Source organism: Haematobia irritans, chromosome 2, assembly GCF_050003625.1.
Source record: "Haematobia irritans isolate KBUSLIRL chromosome 2, ASM5000362v1, whole genome shotgun sequence".
Classification (NCBI taxonomy): Eukaryota; Metazoa; Arthropoda; class Insecta; order Diptera; family Muscidae; genus Haematobia; species Haematobia irritans.
In genome coordinates, this window is record NC_134398.1 from 29,151,375 (window position 1) to 29,164,356 (window position 12,982).

The following is a 12,982-nucleotide window of genomic DNA, read 5'->3' on the forward strand; positions in this document are numbered from 1 at the left end:
CGGTGAAAAATATATATGGCAGCTATATCTAAATCTGAACCGATTTTTTCCAAAATCAATAGGGATCGTCTTTGAGCCGAAACAGGACCCTATACCAAATTTTAGGACAATCGGACTAAAACTGCGAGCTGTACTTTGCACACAAAAATACATCAACAGACAGACAGACAGACAGACAGACAGACAGACGGACAGACAGACGGACAGACAGACAGACGGACATCGCTAAATCGACTCAGAATTTAATTATAAGCCAACCTTTTAGTATAAAAGGTTGGTCTATGATTACTCCTTCTTGGCGTTACATACAAATGCACAAACTTATTATACCCTGTACCACAGTAGTGGTGAAGGGTATAAAAAAAAAAAACAAAACTTAAAAAAGTTTGAATATTATAAAAGTATGTTGGTATATAATCAAAAAAAATATTACGAAAAATTTTCTATTTCGGGCTATGTATTTATACCCTGCGCCACGCTGTGGAACAGGGTATTATAAGTTAGTGCATATGTTTGCAACACCCAGAAGGAGACGAGATAGACACATGGTGTCTTTGGCAAAAATGCTCAGGGTGGGCTCCTGAGTCGATATAGCCATGTCCGTCTGTCAGTGAACACATTTTTGTAATCAAAGTTTAGGTCGCAGTTTTAGTCCAATCGAGTTCAAATTTGGCACAAGTATGTGTTTCGGCTCAGAATAGAACCCTATTGATTTTGGAAGAAATTGGTTCAGATTTAGATATAGCTCCCATATATATATTTCGCCCGATATGGACTTATATGGCACCAGAAGCGAGAGTTTTACCCTAATTTGCTTAAAATTTTGCACAAGGAGAACAATCAGTACTATAGTCAAGAGTGCGAAATTTTATTGAAATCGGTTCAGATTTAGATATAGCTCCCATATATATCTTTCGCCCGATATGGACTAATATGGTCCCAGAAGCCAGCGTTTTACCCCAATTTGGTTGAAATTTTGAACTAGGAGTACAATTAGTAGTGTAGCCAAGTGTGCCAAATTTTATTGAAATCGGTTCAGATTTAGATATAGCTCCCATATATATCGTTCGCCCGATTTACACTCATATGACCACAGAGGCCAATCTTTCACTCCGATTAAATTGAAATTTTGTATAGGGAGTAGAATTAGCATTGTAGCTATGCGTGCCAAATTTGGTTGAAATCGGTTCAGATTTAGATATATCTCCCATATATAGCTTTCGGCCGATTTATGCTCATATGACCACAGAGGTCAATTTTTAACTCCGATTTAGTTGAAATTTTGCACAGGGAGTAGAATTAGCATTGTAGCTATGCGTGCAAAATTTGGTTGAAATCGGTTCAGATTTAGATATATCTCCCATATATATGTTTTTCTGATTTCGACAAAAATGCCCAAAATACCAACATTTACCTTGTAAAATCGCCACTGCTTAGTCGACTAGTTGAAAAAATGACTCTAATTTTCTTAAACTTCTAATACATACATATCGAGCGATAAATCATAAATAAACTTTTGCGAAGTTTCCTTAAGATTGCTTCAGATTTAAATGTTTCCCATATCGAGTGATATTTAAATCAGATCGAGTGATATTTAAATGTATGTATTTGGGACAAACCTTTATATAGCCCCCAACACATTTGACGGATGTGATATGGTATCGAAAATTTAGATCTACAAAGTGGTGCAGGGTATAATATAGTCGGCCCGCCCGACTTTAGACTTTCCTTACTGGTTTTTTACTAACATTGTGTTCCACCCTAGTCCATTAGCCGACTTAAATTTTGAGTCTATAGATTTTGTAAAAGTCTATCAAATTCTGTCCAAATCGAGTGATATTTAAATGTATGTATTTGGGACAAACCTTTATATATAGCACCCAACACATTTGACAGATGTGATATGGTATCGAAAATTTAGATCTATAAAGTGGTGCAGGGTATAATATAGTCGGCCCCGCCCGACTTTAGACTTTCCTTACTTGTTTTTATTTGATTTTTAGTCGACCTTTTGTTAGAATAATAAATTCATGTTTTTTCAAGCTCGAGGTCTTTTTTAAATATTTTATTTATTTTACCCAATATTTGGCGATTATGATTTAATATCGTAATCCCGAAATATTGGGAAAAATAAATAAAATATTTAAAAAAGGCCTCGAGCTTGAAAAACATGAATTTATTACAAAATCAAAATTTCTAAGTATAATTTTATTCATATGGTTTTATTAGTGTGTGAACATAAAGGCCTGAAAAAATTTGAATGTTGGCAACTCTAATAAATTTTCTTATTGATTAATGCAAGGGAAAGCGGCATAAAAGTAACTCTCTCGCTCTCTCAGACAATCATATAATTGCAGCACTCTTGTTTATTTTGATGGATTTCAAAAATGCTTTAATGTTGTATGGAAACAACAATACAGCTCTCTTTTATAAGAGTATTCTATGGATATGGGTGAGATTAATACAGTGAGAGAGAGAGAGAGAGAGAATGGTATCTTATAGATTTAGTTGCCTAATTGCGTTAGTGTATTTAGTTCGAGTTTGTATTTCGTTTGGTACGGATGGGAGGCATTTAAAGTGTCGCGCGCTCGCGACTTTTTATAATAATTATCTTATATTACAACAACAGCAACAACCATTAAATACAAAAGAAGAAAAAAAATGGAAAATTTTTGTTTAACCAAAAAAGCAAAAGAAAATTTCAAATGAAAATAAATTGTCGCTCTCTCTATATCTCACATACATAGATATATAACATACATCTACAAATGTATAAATCAATGTGTGAAAATTGAATAAAAAAAAAAAGAAAATTTTTCATGAAAATTCTTAATAATAACGAAAAGAGTGTTTTTTTGTTTTCGTTGCCTATAATTGATTGATTATGATTCGGGTTCTGTTTGCCTAGAAAAGAAAAAAAATACAAGTTTTGGATTTCTACTTACTGATTAAAGAAAAAATTCTATTAAACAAAGCTACAAAAGAAAAAAATGTTTTAAACAAAATCTAACACAAATCAAGGCAAAAAATAAGTGGATAACAAGATATAAAAAGAATAAGAAGAAGAAGAAAAAAAGCAAAGCTTATATTATCAAGTGTATGCAAAAATGTTTGAAAAAAGAATAGCAGTGTTTTCTTGATTTCGTTTCTTTTTTGTTGTTGTTTAATCTAAAACGCAAATAATTTACACACACACACACATACACAATTACTTTTTGTTGCTTAAAAAAACCTATAAGAAAAAGAAGAAGAAAACGAACGAAAAAAAATTTATTATTTTGTCGTCTTTTATATATTTTTTGTTGTTTCATATTCATTATCGTATATTTTTTTTTTGTCTCAACGTAGTTCGTCGTTTCCATCGTCTTCATTGTCGTAGTCTCGCATAGCATATATATATACACCTCTTAAGGCTCCCAAAATATGGATATGTGTGAGAGTACGTGCGTGTAGAGAGAGAGAGAAAGAGAATACTTTATAATGAAAAGAAATAAACTCCCGGAAAGAGAGTGGGAGAGCAAGAGAATGATGTATGATGAATGACCAAGTGTGAGTGTGGTGTTTGATTGAATGACGTTTGTCTGTTGGTGGAGATTATTTGTGTGTGTGTGTGTTTCCTATACTTGTTTTTAAATCTTCTTATGGAATTTCAGAATGTTTCATTTCTTATTACGTTTCTCTATGCGTTTAACTTAAAGGTTATCTTTTTTCGCATGTTGAGTAAAGTAGATTTTGTCGATTTCTTTCGTCCCCACACAGTATGGTGTGACGAAAAATGTGTGTTTACATTCGGATGTATCTGTGTGTGTGTGTGTGTGGGGAAAAATGAATAGAGTTCTAGAGACTTCAATCTTTTCACTTCTTTTTCCATTTTATATAAAAATATAAATTACATTAAATTAAATTTAATTATTTTCTAAAATTTTGTTTAGTTAATTATTTAAGCTAAAGGGAAATGATAAAAAATAACCACATAGCTTAAAAAATCGATATTTTATAAGAATCAAAGAGATTATCACTCTCCTTAATGCACTCTCATAATTTAAAAACTCCATGGTCTACGTTCTCTCTCTCTCTCTCTCTCTCTTAGTAAGGGGCCCTAATGTATTTAAATCAAATCTCTTTATTTTACGAGGTTTTTTAAACAAAGCTATTTTTTCGAAGGTTTTTCTTATTTTTTCTTAAGGTTCATGGTTTTAAACATTTTTATTTTATAGAAATTAGAAAAAATTAAATTTAAATTATATCTCTGTAACTAATAAAAGAAAAATTTTATTCTGTTTTTCTATGCAGTTTTTAGCCGACTCGTTGAATTCTATACGAATTACTTTTGTATAAAGTGTGGCAGAAAACAAAATCTATCGTCGTTATATGTTATCCAAAAATTAAAAGAGAATATATAAAAAAAAAATAATACATACATATACAAAAAAAAATCTTGGTTAAAAAGAAAACCAAATAATATACTTGAATATAAATCAAATACAAAAAGGAAAAATCTAATTATTAAAAAAAAAAATATTTACAAATGTTAAAATATTATTAAAAGAAAATTAAAGAAAAAGTGTAAAAAATTGTTATAAATTGCAAAAAATATATATAAATATACTACAAAACCCAAAAAAAAATCTCTGGAATAATACAAAATAAAAGAAAATATAGTTAAACATACAAAGTTTAATTTATTAACAAAACAAAAATACAAAACATATTGAAAAAGGTTTCACATCTATATACTAAATAAATTCACATAATATATTAATCTACATTAAATTAAAAGAAAATCTTGAAAATATATTGATAAATTATAAATAATAATCGAACAAATATATGAAAATATAAATAAATAAAATATTTCACAAAGTGTTTATTTACATTAAACGAAATCGTTCTTATACAAATCCAGAATTTACAAATAAATTTATATTTTACAAAACTCTGCTGCTTGTATTGGCTCTATGAGGATTCAAACACCAATCAACTTTCTTAAGGAAAATGGGATTACAATCGTTCATACCTCATCCAGAAAAAACAAATTGTAAAAAAACATAAATATTAAAAATATGGATTTGGGTTTAATTGATTAAACTATTATGGAAACTTTTAAATAAACTATTTTAAAAGGTAAGTTTGGAAAAAAATTCAATTTTTCTTAAAAAATTATTTTTTTTTTAATTAATAAAACAATTAAAATAAAAAAATATATATACATATATAATATTTCCCATTGCCGTTAGTTTAAAAAAATCATGATTTTCATTAAAAATTGTCCTATCAGACATTTTGAGGGTACGAAGGGTCACAGAGTCTTTCATATCGGAGTTAATTGTCGGACGGACGGATGAATGGTCATGTGTTCAGATAATCAGGCGGACGATATTGGAGTTAATATATAAAATCTTTATTTTAATTAACCCTGGGAAGTCATCCTTCGTTAAAATGACGAAGGATAACTGTCCAGACGGACAGACACATAAATGGACTTATGGACGGACATTCTGGTAGGCTTATAGGCACATGGGCAAATATGATTCCCAGCAAAAAGAGGCAAAACTTCAATAGGCGGACGGACGGACAGATATACAGATGGACGGGTGAAGAGGCAGACAAATAGCTGTAAGTAATTCTCCCAAAAAAATGGAGGCTAAATTGTGGGCGGCTTTTGTTCTGATTATCAGATCAATTCATTGTCCGAAAATATAGAACCTAGCTAATCCCCAAATTGTATTCCAAAATTGAAGTTAATTGATGGACGGGCAGATGAATGGACATCATGGGTGCCACTCGTGCTAAAAATAATCTAACAAAATTTTATTACTATAGAAAATTTTGTGAAACTTTAATTCTATAGAAAATATAGTCAAAATTTTCTTTGTATAAGAATTTTTTTTCAAAATATTTCTATAGAAAATTGTGACAAAATTTTATTTCTAAAGAAAATTTTTGCAAAATTTTATTTCTATAAAAAATTTGTCTAAATTGTATTTTGATAGAATATTTTGCCAAAATTTTATTTTAGATAGAAAATTTTGTCAAACTTTTATTTTGATAGAAAATTTTGCCAACATTTTATTTTAGATAGAACATTTTGTCTAACTTTTATTTTGATAGAAAATTTTGTCAACATTTTATTTTTATAGAATTTGTATAGCAGCAAATTTTGTCAAAAATTTATTTCTATAGAAAATTTTGTCAAAATCTTATTTCTAAAGAAAATCTTGTCAAATTTTTATTTCTATAACAAAATTATGTAAAAAATTTAATTTCTATAGAAAATTTTGTCAAAACTTTATGTCTGTAGAAAATTTTTGCAAAATTTGTAGTTTTGTTGACAATTTTGTCAAAACTTTATTTCTATAGACAATTTTGTCAGAATTGTATTTCTATAGAAAATGTTGTGTCTGTAGAAAACTTTTGGCAAATTTGTAGTTTTGTTGACAATTGTGTCAAAACTTTATTTCTATAGAAAATTTTTTAAAAATTTTATTTCTATAGCAAATTTTATACAAATTTTATTTTTATAGACAATTTTGTCAAAACTTTATTTCTATAGAAAATTTTGTAAAAATTTTATTTCTATAGAAAATTTGGTAAAAAATTTATTTCTATAGAAAATTTTGCCCAAATTTTATTTTTGTCGAAAATTTTGTCAAAACTTTATTTTTAAAGAAAATTTTGTAAAAATTTTATTTCTATAGGGAATTTTGTCAAAATTTTATTTTTGAAGACAATTTTGTCAAAACTTTATTTCTATAAAAAATTTTGTAAAAATTTTATTTCTATAGAAAATCTTGTCCAAATTTTATTTTTGTAGACAATTTTGTCAAAACTTTATTTCTATAGAAAATTTTGTAAAAGTTTTATTTCTATAGAAAATTTTGTCCAAATATTATTTTTGTGGAAAATTTTGTAAAAATTTTATTTCTATAGACAATTTTGTCAAAGTTTTATTTCTATAGAAAATTTTGTCAAAATTTTATTTCTTTAGAAAATTTTGTCCAAATTTCATTTCTATAGAAAATTTTGTCCAAATTTTATATTTGTAGAAAATTTTGTCCAAATTTTATATTTGTAGAAAATTTTGTCCAAATTTTATATTTGTAGAAAATTTTGTCAAAATTTTATTTCTATAGAAATGTTTGTCCAAATTTCATTTCTATAGAAAATTTTGTCAAAATTTTATTTTTGTAGACAATTTTGTCAAAATTTTATTTCTATAGAAAAATTTTGTCAAAACTTTATTTTTATAGAAAATTTTGTTGAAGTTTTATTTATATAGAAAATTTTGTCAAAATGTTATTTCTATAGAAAATTTTGTCAAAACTTCATTTCTATAGAAAATTTTGTCAAATTTTTATTTCTATAGATAATTTTGTAAAAATTTTATTTCTATAGAAAATTTTGTCCAAATTTTATTATTGTAGACAATTTTGTCAAAACTTTATTTCTATAGAAATTTTGTAAAAATTTTATTTCTATAGAAAATTTTGTAAAAATTTTATTTCTAAAGAGAATTTTGTCCAAATTTTATTTTTATAGAAAATTTTGTAAAAATTTTCTTTTTGTAGACAATGTTGTCAAAACTTCATTTCTATAGAAAATTTTGTCAAAATTTTATTTCTATAGAAAATTTTGTAAAAATTTTATTTCTTAAGAACATTTTGTCCAAGTTTTATTTTTGTAGACAATTTTGTAAAAATTTTATTGCTATAGAAAATTTTGTCCAAATTTTATTTTTGTGGAAAATTTTGTAAAAATTTTATTTCTATAGAATATTTTGTCAAAGTTTTTATTTCTACAGAAAATTTTGTCAAAATGTTATTTCTATAGAAAATTTTGTAAACATTTTATTTCTATAGAAAATTTTGTCCAAATTTTATTATTGTAGTCAATTTAGTCAAAACTTTATTTCTATAGAAAATTTTGTCAAAATTTTATTTCTATAGAAAATTTTGTAAAAATTTTATTTCTAAAGAACATTTTGTCCAAGTTTTATTTTGTAGACAATTTTGTAAAAATTTTATTTCTATAGACAATATTGTCAAAATTTTATTTCTATAGAAAATTTTGTCAAAATTTTATTTATATAGAAAATTTTGTCCAAATTTTATTTTTGTAGACAATTTTGTCAAAACTTTATTTCTATAGAAAATTTTGTCAAAATTTTATTTCTATAGAAAATTTTGTAAAAATTTTATTTCTAAAGAGAATTTTGTCCACATTTAATTTTTGTAGAAAATTTTCTAAAAATTTTCTTTTTGTAGACAATGTTGTCAAAACTTCATTTCTATAGAAAATTTTGTCAAAATTTTATTTCTATAGAAAATTTTGTAAAAATTTTATTTCTATAGAAAATTTTGTCCAAATTTTATTTCTATAGAAAATTTTGTCAAAAGTTTATTTCTATAGAAAATTTTGTAATAATTTTATTTCTAAAGAAAATTTTGTCCAAATTTTATTTTTGTAGAAAATTGTGTAAACATTTTATTTCTATAGAAAATTTTGTCAAAGTTTTATTTTTGTAGTCAATTTTGTCAAAATTTTATTTCTATAGAAAGTTTTGTCAAAATTTTATTTCTATAGAAAATTTTGTCAAAATGTTATTTCTATAGAAAATCTTGTTAAAGATTTACTTATATAGAAAATTTTGTTAAAGTTTTACTTATATAGAAAATTTGGTCAAAATTTGATATCTATAGAAAATTTTGTCAAAATTTTATTTCTATAGAAAATTTTGTTAAAGTTTTATTTCTATGGAAAATTTTGTTAAAGTTTTATTTATATAGAAAATTTGTCAAAATTTTATTTCTATAGAAAGTTTTGTCCAAATTTTCTTTTTGTAGACAATTTTGTCAAAACTTCATTTCTATAGAAAATTTTGTCAAAATTTTATTTCTATAGAAAATTTTGTAAACATTTTATTTCTATAGAAAATTTTGTCCAAATTTTATTTTTGTAGACAATTTTGTCAAAACTTTATTTCTATAGAAAATTTTGTAAAAATTTTATTTCTATAGAAAATGTTGTCCAAATTTTATTTCTATAGAAAGTTTTGTAAAAATTTTATTTCTATAGAAAATTTTGTTCAAATTTTATTTCTATAGAAAATTTTGTAATAATTTTATTTCTTAGAAAATTTTGTCAAAATTGTATGTCTGTAGAAAATTTTTGCCAAATTTGTAGTTTTGTTGACAATTTGTCAAAATTTTATTTCTATAGGAAATTTTGTCCAAATTTTATTTTTGTAGAAAATTTTGTCAAAATTTTATTTCTGTAGAAAATTTTGTCCAGATTTTATTATTGTAGGCAATTTTGTAAAAATTTTATTTCTATAGAAAATTTTGCCCAAATTTTATTTTTGTAGAAAATTTTGTCAAAATTGTATTTCTATAGAAAATTTTGTCCAAATTTCATTTCTATAGAACACTTTGTCAAAATTTTATTTCTGTAGAAAATTTTGTCCAAATTTCATTTCTATAGAAAATTTTGTTAAAGTTTTATTTATTCGTTTTGTTTTGTTATTGTTGGTTTATTCTTCAATCATTTTGTTGTTTTCGATTTAAGCTTAAGACCATGCATTGACTAAAATTATCAGAATAAATTCAGACAGTTCACTAAACCCAATGTGAATCACACATGAACCTTCCAAAAAAAAAGCTTTATGAAGGTTTATTTCGGCAAAGGCTGGCTATCATAAACCTTTTTCTGGAAAGTTCAAGTGTGGTTCACTATGGGTTTAGTGAACTGCCTGAATTTTTTCTGATAATTGGTTGATAGTTTTGTTGCAAGTAGAGGATGCTGCTGAGGAATGTGGTAATTTCGAAACGTGTGTCCATCCAACCATTTTGCAGTCTATAGGGCATTGCCCAAATAAATTTGACAAACTTTCTTTTCCTCTGTTGATTAAGCTACACTTGTAGTTTAGTCAATGCATGGTTTTAAGCTGCAATCAAAAACAACAAAATAAAAGTTTTATTTATATCGAAAATTTTCTCAAAATTTTATTTATATCGAAAATTTTGACAAAATTTTATTTATATGAAAATTTTTTCAAAATCTTATTTCTATAGAAAATTTGGTCAAAATGTTATTTTGATAGAAAATTTTGTCTAAAGTTTATATTGATAGAAAATTTTGTCTCATTTTTATTTTAATAGAAAATTTTGTAAAAATTTTATTTCTATAGAATTTCCATAGCAAATTATGTTTAAAATTTTATTTCTATAGCAAATCTTGTCAAAATTTTATTTCCATAGAAAATCTTGTCAAAATTTTATTTCTATAACAAAATATGTAAAAATTTTATTTCTATAGAAAATTTTGTCAAAATTTTATTTCTATAGAGAATTTTGTCAAACTTTATTTCTATAGAAAATTTTGTCAAAAACTTATTTCTATAGAAAATTTTGTCAAAATTTTATTTCTATAACAAAATTATGTGTAAAATTTATTTCTATATAAAATGTTGTCACTATTTTATATTTAAAAAATTTTTTAGATAAAAAATTTTGTAAAAATTTCATTTTGATAGAAAAATTTTGTCAAAATTTTAGTTCTATAGAAAATTTTGTCAACATTTTATTCATATCGCAAATTTTGTCAAAATTTTATTTCTAGAGATAATTTTGTTAATATTTTGTTTCTTTATAAAATAAACATGGAATTACACCCCAAAAATAATACAAATTTAGTGTTGTTGTCCATATAATTGTTTGGGGGTCCTACTTCATTTAAGTTTTGAGGTTCATTCCGATTGGACCAATATTCATAGAACCTCTTACCAATTTTGGGGTATTCTATAATCGTCTCCATCCACTTTCTATCCTCTTCCACTTATTCAAAAAGAATATAAAAAATTCACAATTTTTTTCTTCTTGTGCACATGAAAAGGACGCGTGTCATTACAATTCCGTGGAAAACAGTGTGTGTCCATTTCGTATGGATGTTATTTAGCCTAACAGCCATCAACTTCATCATCATCATCAAAACCACTTGTAAATCAATCTTTGTCCATGGACATTTGTTATTGTTGTTTTTTTGTTCTTCTTTAGGTTACATTGTTCCCAATTGTCTGTCGTATTTGTTTGCTATTTAACTAAAAGATTTTTTTTCCATATTCCAAATTCATAGGGAAACCATGGCGACAGGAATTCATCATCGTTTTATTCCAGCCGCTAGTGTCCAAATAAAGAACAGAACACGAAAAAAATAAAACAAAAATCTAAAAAGTGTACAAATATCAAGGAATGTGGAAAATTAAATATTTGCTTAGAGTCATTGACAATATGCATGTCAGTTTGTAGCCATACATAAAGTGTGGACTGTTACAAAGGGCAGCAGGAGGGAAACCAATTTAACATACAGATGTTACCTTTTTTTCTTCAAATCTAGTTTAGTTTTGGAAAAATGGAAAATTCAAATTTCAATATGGACACATTTTGTAAATAGAAGGACTCAAGCATATTTTGTGTAGTAGAGAGGGGTGGGGGAGAGAGGAATAAGCATTTGTAAATAAGTAAATCTTTAATTTATTTTTGGCATCCTATGGGGCTCATAGATAAATGAGATTTTCAATCTTTTTTTTTATTTATTTGGGATTTATATCTCAGCAAGTTACTCCCAAAACTGTGCATTACATATCAAAAATGTGTCGGAAATAACATGAAATTTGAGATTCAGTTTAGATTTGCCTGACAAAGTAGAATTTTGATAAAATTTTCTATAGAAATAAAATTTTGAGAAAAGTTTCTATAGAAATAAAATTTTGACAAAATTTTCTATATAAATAAAAATTTTCTATAGAAATGAAATCTTGACAAAATTTTCTATAGAAATTACATTTTGAGAAAATTTTCTATAGAAATCAAATTTTGAGAAAATTTTCTATAGAAAAAAAAAATTTACAAAATTTTCTATAGAAATAAAATTTTGAAAAAATTTTCTATAGAAATAAAATGTTGACATAATTTTTGATAAGAGTAAAATTTTGACAAAATTTTCTATAGAAATAAAATTTTAACAAACATTTCTATAGAACTAAAATTTTGATAAAATTTTCTGCAGAAATAAAATTTTGACAAAATTTTTGATAGGAGTAAAATTTTGACATAGTTAGAGAATTAGAGCTTTGACAAAATTTTTTATAGAAATAATATTTTGACAAAATTTTCTAAAGAAGTAACATTGTGAGAAAATTTTGTATAAAATAAAATTTTGAAAAAAATTTCTATAGAAATAAAATTTGGCATAATTTTCTATAGAAATAAAATTTTGATAAAATTTTCTACAGAAATAAAATTTTGGCATAATTTTCTATAGAAATACAATTTTGACAAAGTTTTCTATAGAAATAAAATTTTTAAAAATGTTTCTATAGAAATAAAATTTTGACAAAATTTTCTATAGAACTAAAATTTTGATAAAATTTTCTACAGAAATAAAATGTCGACAAAAATTTTGATAAGAGTAAAATTTTGACAAAATTATCTATAGAATTACAATTTTGACAAAATTTTTTATAGAAGGAACACGTAGAGAAAATTTTGTATAAAAATAAAATTTCGAGAAAAAAAATTTACGAAATTTTCTATATAGAAATCAAATTTTGACAAAATTTTCTGTACAAATAAATTTTTGACAAAATTAATTGATTCAATTAAAAAATTAATTGATACTATTAATTTTTGTGATTGATTTTAGTTTCAATTAAAAAATTTGTTCAATCAATTAAGTTTTTAATTGAATATTTTTTAAAACTGACAAAATAAAATTTTGAGAAACTTTTTTATAGAATTAAAATTTTTAAAAAATTTTTATAGAAATAAAATTTTGAAAAATTTACTATAGAAATAAAATTGTGACAAAATTTCCTATAGAAATAAAATTTTGACAAAATTTTCTATAGAAATAAAATGTTGACAAAATTTTTGATAAGAGTAACATTTTGACAAAATTATGTATAGAATTGAAATTTTGATAAAAT

The 12,982-nt window shown here is 24.7% G+C and overlaps 1 protein-coding gene across 3 annotated transcripts in view; it reads left to right on the forward strand.

Moving 5' to 3' along the window:
* The first annotated feature begins 2,554 nt into the window (after window positions 1-2,554).
* The window catches only part of tai (basic helix-loop-helix family member taiman), a 421,428-nt gene continuing 411,000 nt past the window's right edge, over window positions 2,555-12,982 (forward strand). For 2 of the 3 annotated variants that reach the window (XM_075293683.1, XM_075293684.1), the window contains exons 1-2: window positions 2,555-3,097; window positions 4,294-5,124. The gene's annotated coding sequence lies outside the window, so the exon portion shown is untranslated. Of the gene's footprint in view, window positions 3,098-4,293; window positions 5,125-12,982 lie in introns of those variants that run through there. The other variant, XM_075293685.1, reaches the window with a different exon arrangement.